At 36.6% G+C, this 23524-nt stretch overlaps 1 protein-coding gene across 1 annotated transcript in view; it reads right to left on the bottom strand.

Moving 5' to 3' along the window:
- The window catches only part of LOC125227379 (sodium/potassium-transporting ATPase subunit beta-2-like), a 41481-nt gene that overhangs the window by 7374 nt on the left and 10583 nt on the right, over positions 1-23524 (bottom strand). The window lies entirely within an intron of this gene.

The following is a 23524-nucleotide window of genomic DNA, read 5'->3' as shown; positions in this document are numbered from 1 at the left end:
CATAGAAAACATCCATGACTCAGGAACAAATATCTGTGCTCATTACACAAATGACCTTATTGGGATTCGAACCCGGGACCGCGGCGTCGCAGGCAGGGTCACTAGTCACTACGCGCTAGGCCAGACCAAAGAGACTCATCTACAAAAAAATCATGTGTATAACAGAAACTAAACAGACGGGTCCACATCCACACATAGCGAGGAGTGTTGCAAGACAATAGTGTGCGTAATAGACAAATCACAGAATATATAAAAGTACAAGTACAGAAGGCTCACTCTCAACAACCTGTCAACGGACTGCATGCGACATTGAGTTCTATTGCGCAGCGTAAAGGTTGTCAAACTTTGTGGGACGCGAACACGCAGCCGTCGAAATGTATGGAAAAAACGCGGAGTGAGCCGCCCCTGACCAAATAAATGCACAAACGCTCACGATAATATATTTCTCTTTCGTAGCTATCTATCTCTATCACTCTTGCGTATTGGCGCGACAGAGCCAGACTACATTTCTGCGACCAGTCGTCTAATGCTGATCGCTTGGTCGAGGAAAACACGCGCGTTGCCTCGTCCCAGTCATATGTCATATCTAAATACATTGGCAGTTTGCCTCGCGAGAATAATGTACGAGGGGTGATCCAAAAGTAATGATAACTGAATACTTTTTGCATCGGATTAAAATAAATAGGTATGCCGTTACTGTCCACAAAGACTCCTTAGTAAATAAAAAAAAATAAAAATAAAAAATATGTATCTGTCAGAGAGTTGCATTTGTTTTTTCACGAGCAGTCGGAACAATATCGCAAAAATGGAGAAAACTGAGGTGAGAGCGGTTATTAAATACTTCTGTTTGAAAAAAATGTGTACTAAAGATATATACGCTGAATTAGTGGGAACACTGGGGGAGTCCGCTCCGCCGTATTCTACAGTGGCACGCTGGTCAAAGGAGTTTAACTTGGGAAGAACATCCACTCAAGATGAACACCGCGAAGGCCGTCCATCTGTCGCCCTTACTGGAGAAAACGTAAAAAAAATTAATGATCTCGTTTTAACAGATAGAAGGATGACTATCAGGCATCTAGTTGAGCTCACAGGCATCTCGTATGGCAGCATTCAAAGAATCTTAACTGATGAATTACATATGAAAAAAGTCTCCGCTCGTTGGGTGCCTAGAATGTTAACGGCTGAACAAAAGAAAATACGTTGTGAGATTTCGAAGTCTAATCTTGAAAAATTTCAAACTGATCCCGAAACATTTTTGCGTCGGTTTGTAACCATGGACGAGTCTTGGATCCATCATTTCGATCCTGAGACCAAACAGCAATCCATGACCTGGAAGCGAGCGTCGTCCCCTACACCGAAGAAATTCAAGGTAGCAAGCTCCGCTGGTAAGGTCATGGCTTCAGTGTTTTGGGATGCTGAGGGAGTCATAATGATCGTATACCTGGAAAAGGGAACCACTATTACGGGCTCCTACTACGCTGACCAAATACGCAGATTGAGAGAGGCAATCAAAGAAAAGCGGCGGGGTAAACTTCGAGCTGGCATCCTGTTTCACCAGGACAACGCACCGCCCCACAAGGCCGGTGTTGCGATGGCTGCCATCCGTGATTCAGGGTTCGAATTGCTGGAACACCCCCCATATTCGCCAGACCTAGCCCCCAGCGACTTTTATCTCTTTCCACGGCTGAAGGAAGATCTTAGAGGCAACAAATTTTTGAATGATGGCGAGGTAATGGCCGCTGTGGAGGCATTTTTGGAGGGTCAAGAAAAAGATTTTTTTTTTAAAGGAATTCGTAGTCTGGAGAAACGATGGTCCAAGTGTGTAGACTTGGAAGGAGATTACGTAGAAAAATAAATTATTTTATTAAACATTTTATGTGTCTTTCATACTGATTATCATTACTTTTGGATCACCCCTCGTAATAGCTTTCTTGGTGTGGACTCATCTAACCAGGCAGACAAGCATGGTCGCTGTGACGATCCGATAATCTCGTTTCGTACAAACCTATGCAATGCATGCATAAATATAATATTATTTTCATTCCAAATAGAAACATCATTCAAAACATCGGTAGCAAAAGTTCTAGGAAACAGGTCGAAACTCGACTTGGCGTCAGGCGATGGTGCGCAGCCAATCGCGATCGAGATGAGCGCGTCGGCGCTGCAGGGTGCGCGTCGGATGCCCATATATGGTAATACAAGCGAGCAGGGTCGTCGGGGCTCCGGGGGACGCTAGCGTGGCAGGTTCGGGCGGGGCCGGCACCCGAGCGGGCTATATAAGCCAGTACACGGGGAGCAGGGGAACATTCAGGAACGAGTCGCGGGTCGAGGCAGCCACGGGGAGATCTCTCCAAAGATAAGAAGGAGTCATGTGAGTTCTTTAATATTTATCACTGTTTTTCTTTGTGATTTCATTATGATGTTCTATTGTGCTTTGTTATATGACTATTTTGTGGTACTTTGAAACATAACTGATTTATTAAGGGTTTTTATTATACACTTTGAATAATCTATAGATTTTAAATAATTCTCTGAAAATTCTGGAGCATATTATATTATAATTTTATTACAATGCTTATCTGCATATTTTCTGTGTATCCAATCTATCCAAGGGTCTTCCATTAATTCCAATGAATGCTGAAGCAAACTAAATTATTTTATATGAGAACTTATTACAATGTTAATTATAAGGTTATTTATACAAGCTTTTGCTTTTAAGTGAACTAAGGTTCTAAACAACTTCAGAAAAACAATGCTTAACCTGCATGCTTTTGTGTTTGAGATCCAAGGGTCTTACTTTAAGTCCAAGGAGTTCTGAAGCAAACTAAATGATATTTTATGTGTTAATTATATGGTTATTCTGTACAAGCTTTTGCTTTTAAATGAACTAAGGTTCTTAATCAACTTCAGAAAATGCTGAAGCCAATTATATTTTATTTATTCTTCAGAAATAAAAGATTATTTTTATTTCTTTATACGTGATATTATATTTTTATTATTTATTATATCTGTAGAATGAGCTGCTAATGGGGACTATATTTTAGGAGGTTTAATTGCTGAAGTATATGGGATAGCTGGGTTTTGAGAAGCTTAGGGACTAGGTTCTGTCGGGAATGCCAGTTTGTATTAAATATTTTTATTTCGGATTTGTTTTTGATAAATTAAAGAGACTCAGGTCTTTTCTCTTGCTACTTGGCATTGAAGTTATAATGCTTGTTTGGGCAGGAGGTCCAGGCTTGAGTATATCAGCTAAGCGTAACGTGACAGTTGAGGCAAGTTTTGTATAGCAATGCGTACAAGCTTACCACATACAATGATGGCCATTAAATGGAATTGTCTTGTTCAAATATAGTAATTGTAGTCTTCATTTGTCAATATGTTGGAGGAGAGTCTGGGGTTCTATGGTTTATATGGTTCAAAATTTTTAAGAGGACCGGTTGATAGGTTCACATTCCAGAAAAGATGATTCTAAGAAAGGATCCAAGGCCTGGCATTTTAGATGACAGAATAGGCGACCTTACCTCATGCGCAAACCAGGGGTATTTGCCTAAATAAAGCCCTAAATACAAAATAAAACAAGGGGTTCTTGGAATTCTTGAATTGCAGTGTTTTCCTTTAAATTATCTTGAATAGTATCAATATTGAAGATGTATGTTCACTGATTCAATATAAAATAGAAATAATTGAAATAGAATTCCAATTTCATATTCAATTCGAAGAAAGAATTGAATTGGTAAATAGCTCTACGTTGATGGTCACAGCTTAGTATGTATTACCGACTATGTATTGTAATTCGTACTAGGACGCGTTGGGGATAAACCACCTTTAAAAATAAAATTCCTAAAAATTTGACTAATAAATTGAAATTTTCACCTTAATTATTGTATTTTATTTCTTTCTACTTCACAAAGTGTATATTTGACTATGAGAATTGAAAGAATATGTTGGTTGTAATTGCTCTATAAAATAAATTATGTATCGGTACTCATCTATAGGGAATATCAGAATAGCGGAAACTATTATTACCTAGGAGGTAGAATTTCTAAATGTTAGGGGAATATTTAGTGTGTTGAAACTTCCTACACTTGAGAAAAGGATTTGTGGTTACTTCGTACAGCTTAGGCGTCCTACCTTTACTAAACGATCACATTTTATTATTTTTCTTATGGCCAACCCTTTTAAATGCAGAACAAAACAAACAAAATAAATTGGTATTAAATTTAGGGGTAGTTCTTAAGCTTAATGGGTTCTTGGGTTGTTAGATATATGGGGTGCTTATGGTAGAGTATAGGCTAGGGTAGGTAGGTCACCTTTTGACTGTTACAATTTTGGTGCCGAGACCAGCACGGGCTATTTGTGATCAGGACGGGCATTCGTATGCCATGTTGTGGTTGTTTGCCACATTAGAATGTTGTTAGCTTCATTTGTTTACATTTGTTCATGTCTTTGTTTTACTTAAGAGTGTATTTGTTTTGTTTTGCAAGTGACATGTTTTAATGTCACAATTTGTTGCAGTGAAAAAGGACTCAAGTTGTAGTTTCAACTCATTGTATTAAGTTTGAGTAGTTTTGATTATACGCATCTTATTTATATACAGTGTAACTATAAATTGATTACTAACCTTACAGCATTCAACGGGTTTGAAGACAATAAATGGTGATTGACCATTTTCTTTCCACATATCACTTAACACTAGTTCACAATTCACTTACACAACATGTGGTAGTTACTGAATATCTAACACATTACACATTTTAACTAGATTTGTTATATTTCGTTTCACAGTAAATGATGAATTTCACTGATAGGTTACGTTGTTTTGCCGGCTCCAATAGTCGTGGAATTGCGGTTAAATTATCACTTATTTTTGTACGGGGGTTTTACCTCGCTAATTGTTATGTAAGCAAATATATTTCCACTTGAAAAATAGAATAATTATTACTTTAAAAACTTGATAAACAAGTGAAAACACGGAGAAAGTTGTTTGCTTTTTTTGACAAACTATGGGATTATTGTTACTAGTGAGGAGAAGTGCCATCTGTCAGTAAACTTAAGCGGGCAACATTGACAGAGCGAGTATAGTCTGGTGGGTTACGTGGTTACTAGACTGTGCGCTCAGGTTGAAAATATACGAGGGAATCAAAATTTCATCACAAAACAGATTTTGATTTTTAGAGCGTTTTATGTCTTTTTTTTCGACAAAATTGTTGAATAAACTATAAACAGGGGTTTGGTAGGTTAAGTTAGTATTGTATTGTCACTAGGATTAGATAAATAATAATAGATACCTAGTTATTTATTTTACAAGGGGGCAAAGTTGTTGTTTAATCGTATTTGTTAATGTTGATATTCGCGTAAGCGAGAGATTCTAGTATTGAACCGCGAGCGTAGCGAGTGGTTTGTTGTTTGATCGGCCGTGCCAATGTTGATATTTGAGTACTTAAGCGAGGGATTCTTGTATTGAACCGCGAGCGTAGCGAGTGGTTTGTTGTTTGACCGGTCATGCCAAAGTTGATAGTAGGGTATTGAACCACGAGCGTAGCGAGTAAAAACGACGCGCTACGGAGTGCTATAAGTCTGTCTGTATGTATGTATGTATGTCTGACTGTCTGTCTGTACGTCTGTCTGTCTTTTCGACTGTCCGTGTGTCTGTCTGTCTGTCTGTATGTATGTATGTATGTCTGACTGTCTGTCTGTACGTCTGTCTGTCTGTTCGACTGTCCGTGTGTCTGTCTGTCTGTCTGTACGTATGTCTGTCTGTCTGTATGTATGTCTGACTGTCTGTCTGTCTGTTCGACTGTCCGTGTGTCTGTCTGTCTGTCTGTATGTATGTATGTATGTCTGTCTGTCTGTCTGTATGTAAGTATGTCTTTCTGTCTGTTCGACTGTCTGTCTGTCTGTGTGTGTGTTTGTCTGTGCTATCGTAGCTCCCGAACGCAGGAACCAACTTATATTTATTTTTTGTTTGAAAACTGAATTAGTCGGGAGTGTTCTTAGTCATGTTTCATAAGAAAGCGTTGGAAAGTTAGTTTTAGTGTTTAGTAATGTTAGCGAGCTAAACTTTAAGCTAAAATCTTTTATAGGTAAAATTGATCAAAGCTTTAGGGATTGTGGGGTTTTCAAACTATGTCACACGGGTGGATATTGGTCAACAAATTCGTATTTATGCTAACAGCGTAAGTGGCTCAGCGGCAGTACGTCGGACATGTGATTCGAGGGTCCAGAGTTCGAACCTCCGATGGGATAATCAAATTTTTCTGTTTTTTTACTTTTCCTGTTTTTCTAGGATATTTGGGTAATTTATATTTATATACAGTTATATTTTTGATTTTTTGATTTTGGTTATCTATAGAATTTATGAATATACTGTTATGCTATTGTTTGTAAAGTTGTCGCCGATTTATTGTTACACCTACGTTTCGATACGTAATGAATGATTCAGTTTAAAGTTCTAACGACCATTATAGATTTTGTTGTTGGATCAGCGAGAAAGAAAAATCTACTTAAGTAGAATAAAAAGGGAAATTCCAAAAATAATACATCATAATTTATATTCACATATTTCTAGGCAACTTAAATTTCTTGTTTTAAGTTTTATTTCTAGGTTAAATATTATTTGTAGGTAGTTTTAGTTTATTTCTGTAAGTTTTACTTTGTAAGTACATAGCCGCAATAGGTTAGTTTCAATGACTTCAACATACCTACTTGTTTAGCATTTATTTAGTATTTTACGTGTTGTAAGATCAGACAGTAGTTGCTTTCGTAAAACTAGTGCCTAAGCCAGATCTTGAGGTTCAAATTCGGGACCACGGGGGAAGTGAGAAGAGGGACGGCCGCGCCCGCACCCGCGCCGGCCGCCTCGTCGCCTACCGTCGCCGCCTCACTCACCGTGTCGTCACACGCCACGCGCTTGTCAGCCGTCGCTGCCGCCGCCTCATGCACCACCTTGTCTAGTCGTACGCCATGGGCTAGTCAGACCGCTTACCGCCGTCGCCGCCTTGCCTGCCGACGTCGCCTTGCCTACCGTCGCCGCCGCCTCGTCGCCTACCGTCGCTGCCTCGCCGCCGCCTCGCCGCCGCCGCCTCGCCGCCGCCGCCCGCCGTCGCCGACTAGTCCCAACTGGTTGACGACTACTTCAGATAGAGAGCTCTGGAAAACCTAGGAGCAGGACTTTATCCCATAGAATAAGGGTTCTCACTTAAAACTTAAAATTTACTTTACTTACCTTTACTTAACTTACTTTTATCTTTACTTAATCTTAGTGTTGATAAGCATAGGTTTATTGTACGGTTATCAGCATTTTAGAGTAGGTAGTTCTATAATTTGTTAGATGGTCAAAATAGAATAGATTTGTGTTTACCAACGGCAAACAGGATAGTCTAGTGAATTGGATTTTGTTAGTTAGTATGGCACAAACTTAACGCCTGTCATTTTGTAATAGCAATTCTACGTAGTGAACGATTGTTGTCTTCAACATTTAGGATATCGTTGTTTATATACGCGGTTAGTGTAAGGTTTCATGTAATCTTTATTCTATTAATTAACATGTATTAGTTCTTATTTAGTCTCTAAGCTCGTTTTAATCCTTCAGTTTTTGTAATGAGCTGCCATATAGTTTATAAGACGTCCATATGTCGTCAGGGTTTTAGTGTTAGCAACTAAAGCAAAGATTACTTCAGCTTTCTTCGTATGAATAGTGGCACTGAAACTTGGTAGTTCATGTGCTCTGCCTACCTTTTTATGGGATATAGCCGTGATTATATGTATGTATGAGTAGAAATATGAAAGGGTTTCAAGAACAACATTGAAGGAACGTTTTTGTAGGGATTGTTATAAGGAACTAACACTTTAAGTACATATCATTAAACATCATCACTTAATATTAAGTAAGTAAGTATGTAAACATACTTTATTGCACCATATTACACATTACATTTATGTATACATAATGTTGAGTGAGAGTATATAAATAGGTAGAAATAGGCAGGCAGTTTTATCACTAAAACGCGAATAAAATATAGTCCATGTCAGCGACTTTTACAACTTTCTTTTATGAATATGTATAAGTATGGCTCGCAAAGCCGAACCTGGTTTTAAATGTCTTCGATTGTTATGTCTGCCCATACAGCTAAACTATAGAATGAATCGTCATCGGCGTTATTTCCGGACCGGACCGATACTACTTTGAAATCTTCAAAAAAAAAAGTGTACACCTATCTTAAAGGCGGGCAACGCACTTCCAACACTTTTGGTGTTTCCGGTGTCCATGGGTGACAGTGATCGATTAACAGTAGGCGACCTGTCTGCTTGTTTGCCTCCTACCCCATAAAAAGTTATATGTTTTACCATACATAGTCACATAATGTGTAGATATTATGTAAGTACGTTTAGGGTGAAACTTCTGTACATTGTGTTTTTATATTTTTAGGTCTACACTACTTATCTTGTTCTTGTATAATGGTGGGTCAAGACTTTACTATAAGGGGGGGCACGTGAAGATGCAGGAAGTTCGAAGTTGGAAGAAACCAAGATTCACAAGTTAACGGGATATATTTGAGATGTTTAATTACTCTTTTGTTGTTTTTACCAACCCTATTTACTTTTGTTATGTACTGTTATGTTTTTCTATTGTTTGTTTTTCCCATTTGTAGCTTAGGAAACTTAAGAAGTTAGAAAGATTGAAGGAATGAAGATTTACAAGTTAACGGGACATATTTGACATGTTTATTTACCTTTTTGTTGTTTTTTTACTAACCCTATATACTTTTGTTATGTACTGTTATGTTTTTCCATTGTTTTGTTTCCCCATTTATAGCATAGGAAACTTAGAAGTTTATGTGAATTGACTCAAGGCACAGTGGAGTAAATATCAGCCAGAAGATACTAAAAGGTTTCAAAAATTGTTGCGGGGACCGCTTTCCATCCGGCGGGCCGTATAATTACCTGTTTGTCATCGACGTGGTAGAAGAAATTGGTAAAATGGTAAATGAAGTCAGACTAGTTAGAGTCAGTTAGCAGTTTCATATTATGTCGAGGTAAGTGAGCATGTCTGAATTTTTATAATCTTCGTGTTTTACTTATGTAACTTTATAGATTCGGCGAGATAGATCTACAATATAATGCATTCGATTAAATTCGAATCTTCTTGTGATTAGGTAGGTAGGTACTTTATTGGTTCGAACCATGTCGCAACAGTAGCGATATAACAACGTGAGTGCAACCGTAGTTTCATTGAGTTTTATTGTAGTTTATATTGCTCCATAATTGTCAATTTTAACATTACTCTGTTTATTTAAAATTAGAAAGGATTTTCATGTTATTCTTTTATATTTCCTTGAACAAAACTAGAGACATAGTATATTAAACGTTTTAGTCCTTAAATTAACCAGTCTTTTAAATTTTTGATAAGCACTCATATCAGTAAACTTTCAGATTAACATTAGAGTCAAGTAAGGTCAAATAGAGTCAAGTAGTATTATGAAATGTTTCACTCTTAACTTTAATTAGTTTCTTAAACCAAGGTAACTGGTAAGTACTTGTTTTACTAGATATATTAGTAGATTACCATTATCGTCGGGTATTCATAGTATTGCTTTCGTCGACGCCGAGCTCACGGAGGTCTACGTTCACTCTATCCGCTCAACGATATTTAGGGAGACTAGCAGGACGGCGTTCTCCCATGCTCTCAAGGCGAATGTGAGGGAACGATACCGCTCAAAACCGCACGAATTGGTGTGTTCTTGTGTTGAAGGACGAAACTCATTTTGGGTTATCGTGCCAGCGAAGTAAGTAGTAAGTAATAGGTATAAGTAAGTACCAAGTAAGTAGTAAGTATTTGTTCTATCATATATTCTGTGGAAGTAGGTATGTAAGTAGGTATTCATAATATTGCATGTCAAAGGAAAATTATTTTTCATACCTACTCAGTAAAATCTGCGTCTAATATATTCAATAGTTTAAATCCAATTTTACATTCCAATTCTATAGCATCAATTCAGTAAATAAGGGATAGTTCATTACGTTTTTCATAAACGTAGGTATTTATACTTTCTAGCTACTTATTTGATTTTGAAAATATACTACCTACATGTGACTTACTTAGAAATAGGAAAATTTTTGTTAGTCAAATTTCAACTCAATGTAACTGTCAGCAGAGGGTAAGAGTATGTACTAACTATTGTATTGTATTGTAGTACGGGCGATTGTCCGCAACCGATGTCTCCATCTTAATACTTGTCATTACTATCATTATACATAGATAAACTTATATTAAGAGGTTAAAATGCATCATAGCTAGGGCGTTTTCGCATTGTCCGATGCGATATCCGAGGTCGGATCGGATAGTGTGAGAACACACTTAAAGACAAATTTCAATTTTCATAGTTGTGTGTTTTCTGAATGTATGTATAGTTGTGTTTGAATGTAGGTATGTAATGTATGTATGTTACGAGACTATTTAGAAGTCATTTATTTTCTGTTAAGGGCTATTCATCTAATTAATTCCTTTTGAAATCGTTGACGCAATTAAATAAAGCTTAAAGTTAGAAATGTCAGAATAGTAAACTCAGCTTATTAATCATTATTCATTTTGTATAGTTCACCATAATCTAAATCTTAGAATTTTTGTGTGTAATTTGTGACAGATGAAGAAAAGTTAATTTCGCAAAGAGGACCTGAAGTAGGCCAACAATTATGTAACGGAACACTTTTGTAATTTAAATGTAATTGTAGGTATGTGTATGTATGTTATTTTAGTATTCGTTTGTTTCAAGTGATACTGTAATGCTTGTGGTTGAAACATGATGTTTTAGCATAATATCACATTACATGATTCTAATAACGCCATCTAGTTTCAATTTGTTGTCTTTAGAGGGCAACGGGTAGATTGGTAGGTATACATTTTTTATTTTAAAATGTAGGGTGTCGCGAGAAGAATGAAGGGGACCGTCAAGAAAGATGAGAGATCAATGAGAAATTCCGTCAATGTCGTCATTTTAGAAATGTAAACTGGAAAGTTTAATTGTTTTACGTACGTGAAAAGGACGGTGTATACCGTAATCATATGTACAAGCGGTACGTGCGAGTGTGTTATTGTCGCGGGGTAAGAGTTATACGATTGTTCGTGTATTTACAGGACTAGTTCTAAATGTGCTTAGTGTTCATTCATATTTTTCGTGCGACATTTTGTCCGAAACGCAATTGTTCCTACGGTGGTAAAATAATCAGAAAAGATAAATGAAAGAAAATTAAACATCAAGGCAATCTGTCTTCGTCGATATACATTGCCTATTTCACCACAGTCGCCGTAGCACACTTAGTTCAGTGGATTGGGCTACGAAGCGGTAGATTACCGGTTCGAACCCCGGCAATGAAATATTTTTGTGTATTTTATTGTTTGAGTTTTTTCCTTTTAATTTGTTTTAGTTTAGTTTTAAGGTTCTTCCTCTATATTTATTTTAGTTTTGTTTTTAATCTTATTGTTCAAGGTTATCTATTTGTGATTAAACTTTGGTCAATTGTTTCCTTTATTTAGCTTCTCACAATTTGAACCCTTTAGAATACGCTAAATTTTAGTTGTCACGGGGGCATGTATGCCAGCGAGTAAAGAGAGTTGTAATTATTACGACATGTGTTAAAGATGACTTTTGTTGTGAGTTATTCCCGGGTCTGGTTATCACAACTGATTAAGTAAAAGTTTAGTTCGCAGGGGGGCACGTGTGCCAGCATGTAAAATTGTAATTAGTTTGAGTAAGCAACAGTTGATTTAAATTGTAAGTGTATGTGTATGTTACTTTTGTTTCCGATTAACTTAATTAATAACTGAGGGTGCTCGTCATCATAATTCGGCAAAGGTTAGAAGCCAGTATCTAATAGTTTTACATTTACAGAGTTAGTCAATAGCATAAAACTTGCAATGACATGGGGGCAAGTTTAGTGTTAGGATATCTAGTTATGGTGGCGTAGTAGTATCTATTTACGCATCGTTACATGACAATATTGTTCTTTAAAGTATGTTTCTTATCATGTGGATGGGAAATGAATAGAAATATTTTATTCAAGGACCTAGCAACAATGAACTACAATGTAATGACTTTGTGCGAATCTCGTTGTTTGGAAAGTTGTACGAGAACCTATTAATTAGATCTTAGTTTGATGAACCAATTAGCTACTTACATTAAAATTTATTATTTGGTTTACCAGGCATAGATTTAGTCATGTTTTTCTATTCCCAAGTAAAACTGATTATAAATAAGGGTTATCCATTTATAAGCCGTCGTTTTATCCTCCACCTAGCTAAAAATATCGTGTAACTGTAACAGTATTAATTTATCGATTTTGTGTTGGGGAAACTAAAAATAAAGGTTAATCCAAGGTTCATATTTTGTTTGTAATTACGCTAACTCGACGTGTTTCGTGCTTCGAGCTTTTGAGTTACAGAGCCAGCAGCAGTTGTACGGGACAGCAGCAGTTGTACGAGCCGCAGTTGCAGTAGCAGATCTATGAATTGGAGTGGCGGTCTTCGCCTGAAGCCCTCCAAGAACATATTTGTGCAGTCAGTAGGATCTACCACTTCGGCAGAATAAACAAGTTCAAAAACATCTGAAGAGGATCTGGATAGTGAAGAATGAGACGTGGGTAATCGTTTGGTTCAGAATATTTGTGGCTGGTCAAATGTAAGATGAACATGTTACCATTTTGTAGTTAGAATACCTAAGTTAAGTGGCATAGCGCGTAGTAATTTTGATTAAAGCAATTGGCGTAACTAATTTGGCGTTAAGTAAAGTACATTTTGCGTAAATTTAATTGCAATTTAGCGTAAATAATTAAGCGTAATTTTTAGAGCATATAAGGCGTAACCTAGCGTAATTTTTAGAGCATATAAGGCGTAACTTTTATGGTTGAAGTGATGTGGGATTGGTTTTTGGTGGTTGTGGATGGCCAGTGCATGTGCGGGGCTATGGCTTTTTGTTGAACAACAAGTCATGGTTTCGTATGTATAAAGGTTTGCTCATGACTGTCAAGGATTGATTCTGACGTTGTTTTGACTATATTTATTTTTAGCGTAATTTGTCTGAACCAATTACGTTAAAATTTTGTCAATATTAAGCGTAAGCGTAAACTTTAATTATAAGGTTGTAGTATAGTGTAAATTGTAAATTACCTATTTCAATATAAAGCACAATGCAATATATATTATTCAAAAAGAAATGGGATTAACTTTTTTTACTGTCAATATTTTGATTGTTTGCAACTTTGTATTAAACTGTATGAAAGAGCGAGTGAGGAAGAATAAAAGATGATTGAATGGAACATGTATGATATGTGTGTACGACTCAGATGATGTATGTTATGTGTAGATGTAAGAGAGGATGGATGAAAGAATTGATGTATGATTTTGTATGAGAGAGTTTATTAAGAGTTGTTTATCATCAAATATTGACAACAGTTATTGTTATTTGCAAACGGGGAAAAGGGGACCAAAGATGTGTTATCAAGAGAATATTGGTGTTAGGTTAAGGTCATACCTTTTATAGGTAAATTCTTTTTGATAACACAATACTCTACAAGAAGCTATCACTATTCGTCCGTCACACTCTCTATGAACGAGTGGGTTTGCAGAAGGAGTGTTTTGATTTAGTTTGCTTAACCTATCTTAGGGGATCCGGGGTACCGGGCTGCACAGCAAGCACGTGGAAAAAAAAAGAACCATGTGTTTGAACTGCAGTGACGTGGCGGTCCTACCTTTGGAGAGAAATGTGTGCCTCTGATAGACAGTTTTGGTCATTGCTATTTAACTAAAAAGTTTTCTATAGAAATGATTTTTTTGAAATCAATTGCATTGTAAATTAGTATGGCAATTTGCAGCCGATATACATCCAGATATGTATAATTTTTATAGTAATTTTTCATCATAAGTAGGATTATGATAATAATAACTTCCACAAAATAAAATACAGTTATTATTAATGTAATAGCAAGGCTGAGGCTGTCCAGGAGTTCCTTCCTGCCCATATGTAGTACCAGTAACTCGGTCGAGACTTTCAAATACTTTTAAGGATGTCTTCTACATTCTTAACTGACCATTTGGCTGACTCCTGAGCTTACGTGATGTGGGGTGGTCAAGCATGTGAATTAAAACACATGTTTGAATTACTTCGTGTCCATCTATCCTGACGCTAACCTCAGATAAGGACTTTAGAGTTCGTTTGGGTTCCACACGAATAAAAAAAAAAAAAAATCGAGTGGAAATCATTTGAGCCATAACGTAATATATATGAATTCAAAATACTTCTAGCTTTCTTGCTTGGAAATAGAGTACTACATCAAGCCAAGAAAGAAAGGAATCGGTTGTCCTGTGTGGGTTATTGACTGGAGTTATTGCCACTGGGAAAAAGTGTTGGAGGTTACCGCAAAGGATTTTCCATTCTTTATGGGGAGGTTTTCGTTGTTTCTGGACATCTGGGCAATGTAGGTGGTGGAATCTCAATGGCTACGGTCGTAGATTTCGGATGAAACGCGAGGACTTTGCTACATAGGGCTCACTTGCCTCACAACCAAGTGTCGCATGGAGAGTGGAAATTCTGTCTGAAAGCAATTGGACTCATGGGTCATAATTCTGTGGGTTTATAATTTCATGCCGGATAATTTGTTTCCTTTCTAGTAATGGTCACTTTATACACCACATTTACATCAAAGGGTTAAATAACAATATCTGATTTAGAGTGGGAACATTTGTGCTCCGAGTCAAGGGTTACGAAACCTTTCCTCTGTGACAAATGTTGGGGGCAATTGTGACGATCCGATAATCTCGTTTCGTACAAACCTATGCAATGCATGCATAAATATAATATTATTTTCATTCCAAATAGAAACATCATTCAAAACATCGGTAGCAAAAGTTCTAGGAAACAGGTCGAAACTCGACTTGGCGTCAGGCGATGGTGCGCAGCCAATCGCGATCGAGATGAGCGCGTCGGCGCTGCAGGGTGCGCGTCGGATGCCCATATATGGTAATACAAGCGAGCAGGGTCGTCGGGGCTCCGGGGGGACGCTAGCGTGGCAGGTTCGGGCGGGGCCGGCACCCGAGCGGGCTATATAAGCCAGTACACGGGGAGCAGGGGAACATTCAGGAACGAGTCGCGGGTCGAGGCAGCCACGGGGAGATCTCTCCAAAGATAAGAAGGAGTCATGTGAGTTCTTTAATATTTATCACTGTTTTTCTTTGTGATTTCATTATGATGTTCTATTGTGCTTTGTTATATGACTATTTTGTGGTACTTTGAAACATAACTGATTTATTAAGGGTTTTTATTATACACTTTGAATAATCTATAGATTTTAAATAATTCTCTGAAAATTCTGGAGCATATTATATTATAATTTTATTACAATGCTTATCTGCATATTTTCTGTGTATCCAATCTATCCAAGGGTCTTCCATTAATTCCAATGAATGCTGAAGCAAACTAAATTATTTTATATGAGAACTTATTACAATGTTAATTATATGGTTATTTATACAAGCTTTTGCTTTTAAGTGAACTAAGGTTCTAAACAACTTCAGAAAAACAATGCTTAACCTGCATGCTTTTGTGTTTGAGATCCAAGGGTCTTACTTTAAGTCCAAGGAGTTCTGAAGCAAACTAAATGATATTTTATGTGTTAATTATATGGTTATTCTGTACAAGCTTTTGCTTTTAAATGAACTAAGGTTCTTAATCAACTTCAGAAAATGCTGAAGCCAATTATATTTTATTTATTCTTCAGAAATAAAAGATTATTTTTATTTCTTTATACGTGATATTATATTTTTATTATTTATTATATCTGTAGAATGAGCTGCTAATGGGGACTATATTTTAGGAGGTTTAATTGCTGAAGTATATGGGATAGCTGGGTTTTGAGAAGCTTAGGGACTAGGTTCTGTCGGGAATGCCAGTTTGTATTAAATATTTTTATTTCGGATTTGTTTTTGATAAATTAAAGAGACTCAGGTCTTTTCTCTTGCTACTTGGCATTGAAGTTATAATGCTTGTTTGGGCAGGAGGTCCAGGCTTGAGTATATCAGCTAAGCGTAACGTGACAGTTGAGGCAAGTTTTGTATAGCAATGCGTACAAGCTTACCACATACAATGATGGCCATTAAATGGAATTGTCTTGTTCAAATATAGTAATTGTAGTCTTCATTTGTCAATATGTTGGAGGAGAGTCTGGGGTTCTATGGTTTATATGGTTCAAAATTTTTAAGAGGACCGGTTGATAGGTTCACATTCCAGAAAAGATGATTCTAAGAAAGGATCCAAGGCCTGGCATTTTAGATGACAGAATAGGCGACCTTACCTCATGCGCAAACCAGGGGGTATTTGCCTAAATAAAGCCCTAAATACAAAATAAAACAAGGGGTTCTTGGAATTCTTGAATTGCAGTGTTTTCCTTTAAATTATCTTGAATAGTATCAATATTGAAGATGTATGTTCACTGATTCAATATAAAATAGAAATAATTGAAATAGAATTCCAATTTCATATTCAATTCGAAGAAAGAATTGAATTGGTAAATAGCTCTACGTTGATGGTCACAGCTTAGTATGTATTACCGACTATGTATTGTAATTCGTACTAGGACGCGTTGGGGATAAACCACCTTTAAAAATAAAATTCCTAAAAATTTGACTAATAAATTGAAATTTTCACCTTAATTATTGTATTTTATTTCTTTCTACTTCACAAAGTGTATATTTGACTATGAGAATTGAAAGAATATGTTGGTTGTAATTGCTCTATAAAATAAATTATGTATCGGTACTCATCTATAGGGAATATCAGAATAGCGGAAACTATTATTACCTAGGAGGTAGAATTTCTAAATGTTAGGGAATATTTAGTGTGTTGAAACTTCCTACACTTGAGAAAAGGATTTGTGGTTACTTCGTACAGCTTAGGCGTCCTACCTTTACTAAACGATCACATTTTATTATTTTTCTTATGGCCAACCTTTTAAATGCAGAACAAAACAAACAAAATAAATTGGTATTAAATTTAGGGGTAGTTCTTAAGCTTAATGGGTTCTTGGGTTGTTAGATATATGGGGTGCTTATGGTAGAGTATAGGCTAGGGTAGGTAGGTCACCTTTTGACTGTTACAATTTTGGTGCCGAGACCAGCACGGGCTATTTGTGATCAGGACGGGCATTCGTATGCCATGTTGTGGTTGTTTGCCACATTAGAATGTTGTTAGCTTCATTTGTTTACATTTGTTCATGTCTTTGTTTTACTTAAGAGTGTATTTGTTTTGTTTTGCAAGTGACATGTTTTAATGTCACAATTTGTTGCAGTGAAAAAGGACTCAAGTTGTAGTTTCAACTCATTGTATTAAGTTTGAGTAGTTTTGATTATACGCATCTTATTTATATACAGTGTAACTATAAATTGATTACTAACCTTACAGCATTCAACGGGTTTGAAGACAATAAATGGTGATTGACCATTTTCTTTCCACATATCACTTAACACTAGTTCACAATTCACTTACACAACATGTGGTAGTTACTGAATATCTAACACATTACACATTTTAACTAGATTTGTTATATTTCGTTTCACAGTAAATGATGAATTTCACTGATAGGTTACGTTGTTTTGCCGGCTCCAATAGTCGTGGAATTGCGGTTAAATTATCACTTATTTTTGTACGGGGGTTTTACCTCGCTAATTGTTATGTAAGCAAATATATTTCCACTTGAAAAATAGAATAATTATTACTTTAAAAACTTGATAAACAAGTGAAAACACGGAGAAAGTTGTTTGCTTTTTTTGACAAACTATGGGATTATTGTTACTAGTGAGGAGAAGTGCCATCTGTCAGTAAACTTAAGCGGGCAACATTGACAGAGCGAGTATAGTCTGGTGGGTTACGTGGTTACTAGACTGTGCGCTCAGGTTGAAAATATACGAGGGAATCAAAATTTCATCACAAAACAGATTTTGATTTTTAGAGCGTTTTATGTCTTTTTTTCGACAAAATTGTTGAATAAACTATAAACAGGGGTTTGGTAGGTTAAGTTAGTATTGTATTGTCACTAGGATTAGATAAATAATAATAGATACCTAGTTATTTATTTTACAAGGGGGCAAAGTTGTTGTTTAATCGTATTTGTTAATGTTGATATTCGCGTAAGCGAGAGATTCTAGTATTGAACCGCGAGCGTAGCGAGTGGTTTGTTGTTTGATCGGCCGTGCCAATGTTGATATTTGAGTACTTAAGCGAGGGATTCTTGTATTGAACCGCGAGCGTAGCGAGTGGTTTGTTGTTTGACCGGTCATGCCAAAGTTGATAGTAGGGTATTGAACCACGAGCGTAGCGAGTAAAAACGACGCGCTACGGAGTGCTATAAGTCTGTCTGTATGTATGTATGTATGTCTGACTGTCTGTCTGTACGTCTGTCTGTCTTTTCGACTGTCCGTGTGTCTGTCTGTCTGTCTGTATGTATGTATGTATGTCTGACTGTCTGTCTGTACGTCTGTCTGTCTGTTCGACTGTCCGTGTGTCTGTCTGTCTGTCTGTACGTATGTCTGTCTGTCTGTATGTATGTCTGACTGTCTGTCTGTCTGTTCGACTGTCCGTGTGTCTGTCTGTCTGTCTGTATGTATGTATGTATGTCTGTCTGTCTGTCTGTATGTAAGTATGTCTTTCTGTCTGTTCGACTGTCTGTCTGTCTGTGTGTGTGTTTGTCTGTGCTATCGTAGCTCCCGAACGCAGGAACCAACTTATATTTATTTTTTGTTTGAAAACTGAATTAGTCGGGAGTGTTCTTAGTCATGTTTCATAAGAAAGCGTTGGAAAGTTAGTTTTAGTGTTTAGTAATGTTAGCGAGCTAAACTTTAAGCTAAAATCTTTTATAGGTAAAATTGATCAAAGCTTTAGGGATTGTGGGGTTTTCAAACTATGTCACACGGGTGGATATTGGTCAACAAATTCGTATTTATGCTAACAGCGTAAGTGGCTCAGCGGCAGTACGTCGGACATGTGATTCGAGGGTCCAGAGTTCGAACCTCCGATGGGATAATCAAATTTTTCTGTTTTTTTACTTTTCCTGTTTTTCTAGGATATTTGGGTAATTTATATTTATATACAGTTATATTTTTGATTTTTTGATTTTGGTTATCTATAGAATTTATGAATATACTGTTATGCTATTGTTTGTAAAGTTGTCGCCGATTTATTGTTACACCTACGTTTCGATACGTAATGAATGATTCAGTTTAAAGTTCTAACGACCATTATAGATTTTGTTGTTGGATCAGCGAGAAAGAAAAATCTACTTAAGTAGAATAAAAAGGGAAATTCCAAAAATAATACATCATAATTTATATTCACATATTTCTAGGCAACTTAAATTTCTTGTTTTAAGTTTTATTTCTAGGTTAAATATTATTTGTAGGTAGTTTTAGTTTATTTCTGTAAGTTTTACTTTGTAAGTACATAGCCGCAATAGGTTAGTTTCAATGACTTCAACATACCTACTTGTTTAGCATTTATTTAGTATTTTACGTGTTGTAAGATCAGACAGTAGTTGCTTTCGTAAAACTAGTGCCTAAGCCAGATCTTGAGGTTCAAATTCGGGACCACGGGGGAAGTGAGAAGAGGGACGGCCGCGCCCGCACCCGCGCCGGCCGCCTCGTCGCCTACCGTCGCCGCCTCACTCACCGTGTCGTCACACGCCACGCGCTTGTCAGCCGTCGCTGCCGCCGCCTCATGCACCACCTTGTCTAGTCGTACGCCATGGGCTAGTCAGACCGCTTACCGCCGTCGCCGCCTTGCCTGCCGACGTCGCCTTGCCTACCGTCGCCGCCGCCTCGTCGCCTACCGTCGCTGCCTCGCCGCCGCCTCGCCGCCGCCGCCTCGCCGCCGCCGCCCGCCGTCGCCGACTAGTCCCAACTGGTTGACGACTACTTCAGATAGAGAGCTCTGGAAAACCTAGGAGCAGGACTTTATCCCATAGAATAAGGGTTCTCACTTAAAACTTAAAATTTACTTTACTTACCTTTACTTAACTTACTTTTATCTTTACTTAATCTTAGTGTTGATAAGCATAGGTTTATTGTACGGTTATCAGCATTTTAGAGTAGGTAGTTCTATAATTTGTTAGATGGTCAAAATAGAATAGATTTGTGTTTACCAACGGCAAACAGGATAGTCTAGTGAATTGGATTTTGTTAGTTAGTATGGCACAAACTTAACGCCTGTCATTTTGTAATAGCAATTCTACGTAGTGAACGATTGTTGTCTTCAACATTTAGGATATCGTTGTTTATATACGCGGTTAGTGTAAGGTTTCATGTAATCTTTATTCTATTAATTAACATGTATTAGTTCTTATTTAGTCTCTAAGCTCGTTTTAATCCTTCAGTTTTTGTAATGAGCTGCCATATAGTTTATAAGACGTCCATATGTCGTCAGGGTTTTAGTGTTAGCAACTAAAGCAAAGATTACTTCAGCTTTCTTCGTATGAATAGTGGCACTGAAACTTGGTAGTTCATGTGCTCTGCCTACCTTTTTATGGGATATAGCCGTGATTATATGTATGTATGAGTAGAAATATGAAAGGGTTTCAAGAACAACATTGAAGGAACGTTTTTGTAGGGATTGTTATAAGGAACTAACACTTTAAGTACATATCATTAAACATCATCACTTAATATTAAGTAAGTAAGTATGTAAACATACTTTATTGCACCATATTACACATTACATTTATGTATACATAATGTTGAGTGAGAGTATATAAATAGGTAGAAATAGGCAGGCAGTTTTATCACTAAAACGCGAATAAAATATAGTCCATGTCAGCGACTTTTACAACTTTCTTTTATGAATATGTATAAGTATGGCTCGCAAAGCCGAACCTGGTTTTAAATGTCTTCGATTGTTATGTCTGCCCATACAGCTAAACTATAGAATGAATCGTCATCGGCGTTATTTCCGGACCGGACCGATACTACTTTGAAATCTTCAAAAAAAAAAGTGTACACCTATCTTAAAGGCGGGCAACGCACTTCCAACACTTTTGGTGTTTCCGGTGTCCATGGGTGACAGTGATCGATTAACAGTAGGCGACCTGTCTGCTTGTTTGCCTCCTACCCCATAAAAAGTTATATGTTTTACCATACATAGTCACATAATGTGTAGATATTATGTAAGTACGTTTAGGGTGAAACTTCTGTACATTGTGTTTTTATATTTTTAGGTCTACACTACTTATCTTGTTCTTGTATAATGGTGGGTCAAGACTTTACTATAAGGGGGGGCACGTGAAGATGCAGGAAGTTCGAAGTTGGAAGAAACCAAGATTCACAAGTTAACGGGATATATTTGAGATGTTTAATTACTCTTTTGTTGTTTTTACCAACCCTATTTACTTTTGTTATGTACTGTTATGTTTTTCTATTGTTTGTTTTTCCCATTTGTAGCTTAGGAAACTTAAGAAGTTAGAAAGATTGAAGGAATGAAGATTTACAAGTTAACGGGACATATTTGACATGTTTATTTACCTTTTTGTTGTTTTTTTACTAACCCTATATACTTTTGTTATGTACTGTTATGTTTTTCCATTGTTTTGTTTCCCCATTTATAGCATAGGAAACTTAGAAGTTTATGTGAATTGACTCAAGGCACAGTGGAGTAAATATCAGCCAGAAGATACTAAAAGGTTTCAAAAATTGTTGCGGGGACCGCTTTCCATCCGGCGGGCCGTATAATTACCTGTTTGTCATCGACGTGGTAGAAGAAATTGGTAAAATGGTAAATGAAGTCAGACTAGTTAGAGTCAGTTAGCAGTTTCATATTATGTCGAGGTAAGTGAGCATGTCTGAATTTTTATAATCTTCGTGTTTTACTTATGTAACTTTATAGATTCGGCGAGATAGATCTACAATATAATGCATTCGATTAAATTCGAATCTTCTTGTGATTAGGTAGGTAGGTACTTTATTGGTTCGAACCATGTCGCAACAGTAGCGATATAACAACGTGAGTGCAACCGTAGTTTCATTGAGTTTTATTGTAGTTTATATTGCTCCATAATTGTCAATTTTAACATTACTCCGTTTATTTAAAATTAGAAAGGATTTTCATGTTATTCTTTTATATTTCCTTGAACAAAACTAGAGACATAGTATATTAAACGTTTTAGTCCTTAAATTAACCAGTCTTTTAAATTTTTGATAAGCACTCATATCAGTAAACTTTCAGATTAACATTAGAGTCAAGTAAGGTCAAATAGAGTCAAGTAGTATTATGAAATGTTTCACTCTTAACTTTAATTAGTTTCTTAAACCAAGGTAACTGGTAAGTACTTGTTTTACTAGATATATTAGTAGATTACCATTATCGTCGGGTATTCATAGTATTGCTTTCGTCGACGCCGAGCTCACGGAGGTCTACGTTCACTCTATCCGCTCAACGATATTTAGGGAGACTAGCAGGACGGCGTTCTCCCATGCTCTCAAGGCGAATGTGAGGGAACGATACCGCTCAAAACCGCACGAATTGGTGTGTTCTTGTGTTGAAGGACGAAACTCATTTTGGGTTATCGTGCCAGCGAAGTAAGTAGTAAGTAATAGGTATAAGTAAGTACCAAGTAAGTAGTAAGTATTTGTTCTATCATATATTCTGTGGAAGTAGGTATGTAAGTAGGTATTCATAATATTGCATGTCAAAGGAAAATTATTTTTCATACCTACTCAGTAAAATCTGCGTCTAATATATTCAATAGTTTAAATCCAATTTTACATTCCAATTCTATAGCATCAATTCAGTAAATAAGGGATAGTTCATTACGTTTTTCATAAACGTAGGTATTTATACTTTCTAGCTACTTATTTGATTTTGAAAATATACTACCTACATGTGACTTACTTAGAAATAGGAAAATTTTTGTTAGTCAAATTTCAACTCAATGTAACTGTCAGCAGAGGGTAAGAGTATGTACTAACTATTGTATTGTATTGTAGTACGGGCGATTGTCCGCAACCGATGTCTCCATCTTAATACTTGTCATTACTATCATTATACATAGATAAACTTATATTAAGAGGTTAAAATGCATCATAGCTAGGGCGTTTTCGCATTGTCCGATGCGATATCCGAGGTCGGATCGGATAGTGTGAGAACACACTTAAAGACAAATTTCAATTTTCATAGTTGTGTGTTTTCTGAATGTATGTATAGTTGTGTTTGAATGTAGGTATGTAATGTATGTATGTTACGAGACTATTTAGAAGTCATTTATTTTCTGTTAAGGGCTATTCATCTAATTAATTCCTTTTGAAATCGTTGACGCAATTAAATAAAGCTTAAAGTTAGAAATGTCAGAATAGTAAACTCAGCTTATTAATCATTATTCATTTTGTATAGTTCACCATAATCTAAATCTTAGAATTTTTGTGTGTAATTTGTGACAGATGAAGAAAAGTTAATTTCGCAAAGAGGACCTGAAGTAGGCCAACAATTATGTAACGGAACAC

This window comes from Leguminivora glycinivorella, chromosome 6 (assembly GCF_023078275.1).
Source record: "Leguminivora glycinivorella isolate SPB_JAAS2020 chromosome 6, LegGlyc_1.1, whole genome shotgun sequence".
Taxonomy (NCBI): Eukaryota; Metazoa; Arthropoda; class Insecta; order Lepidoptera; family Tortricidae; genus Leguminivora; species Leguminivora glycinivorella.
Note: the sequence above shows the minus strand (reverse complement) of the source record. Positions and strands in the feature narration are given on the sequence as shown.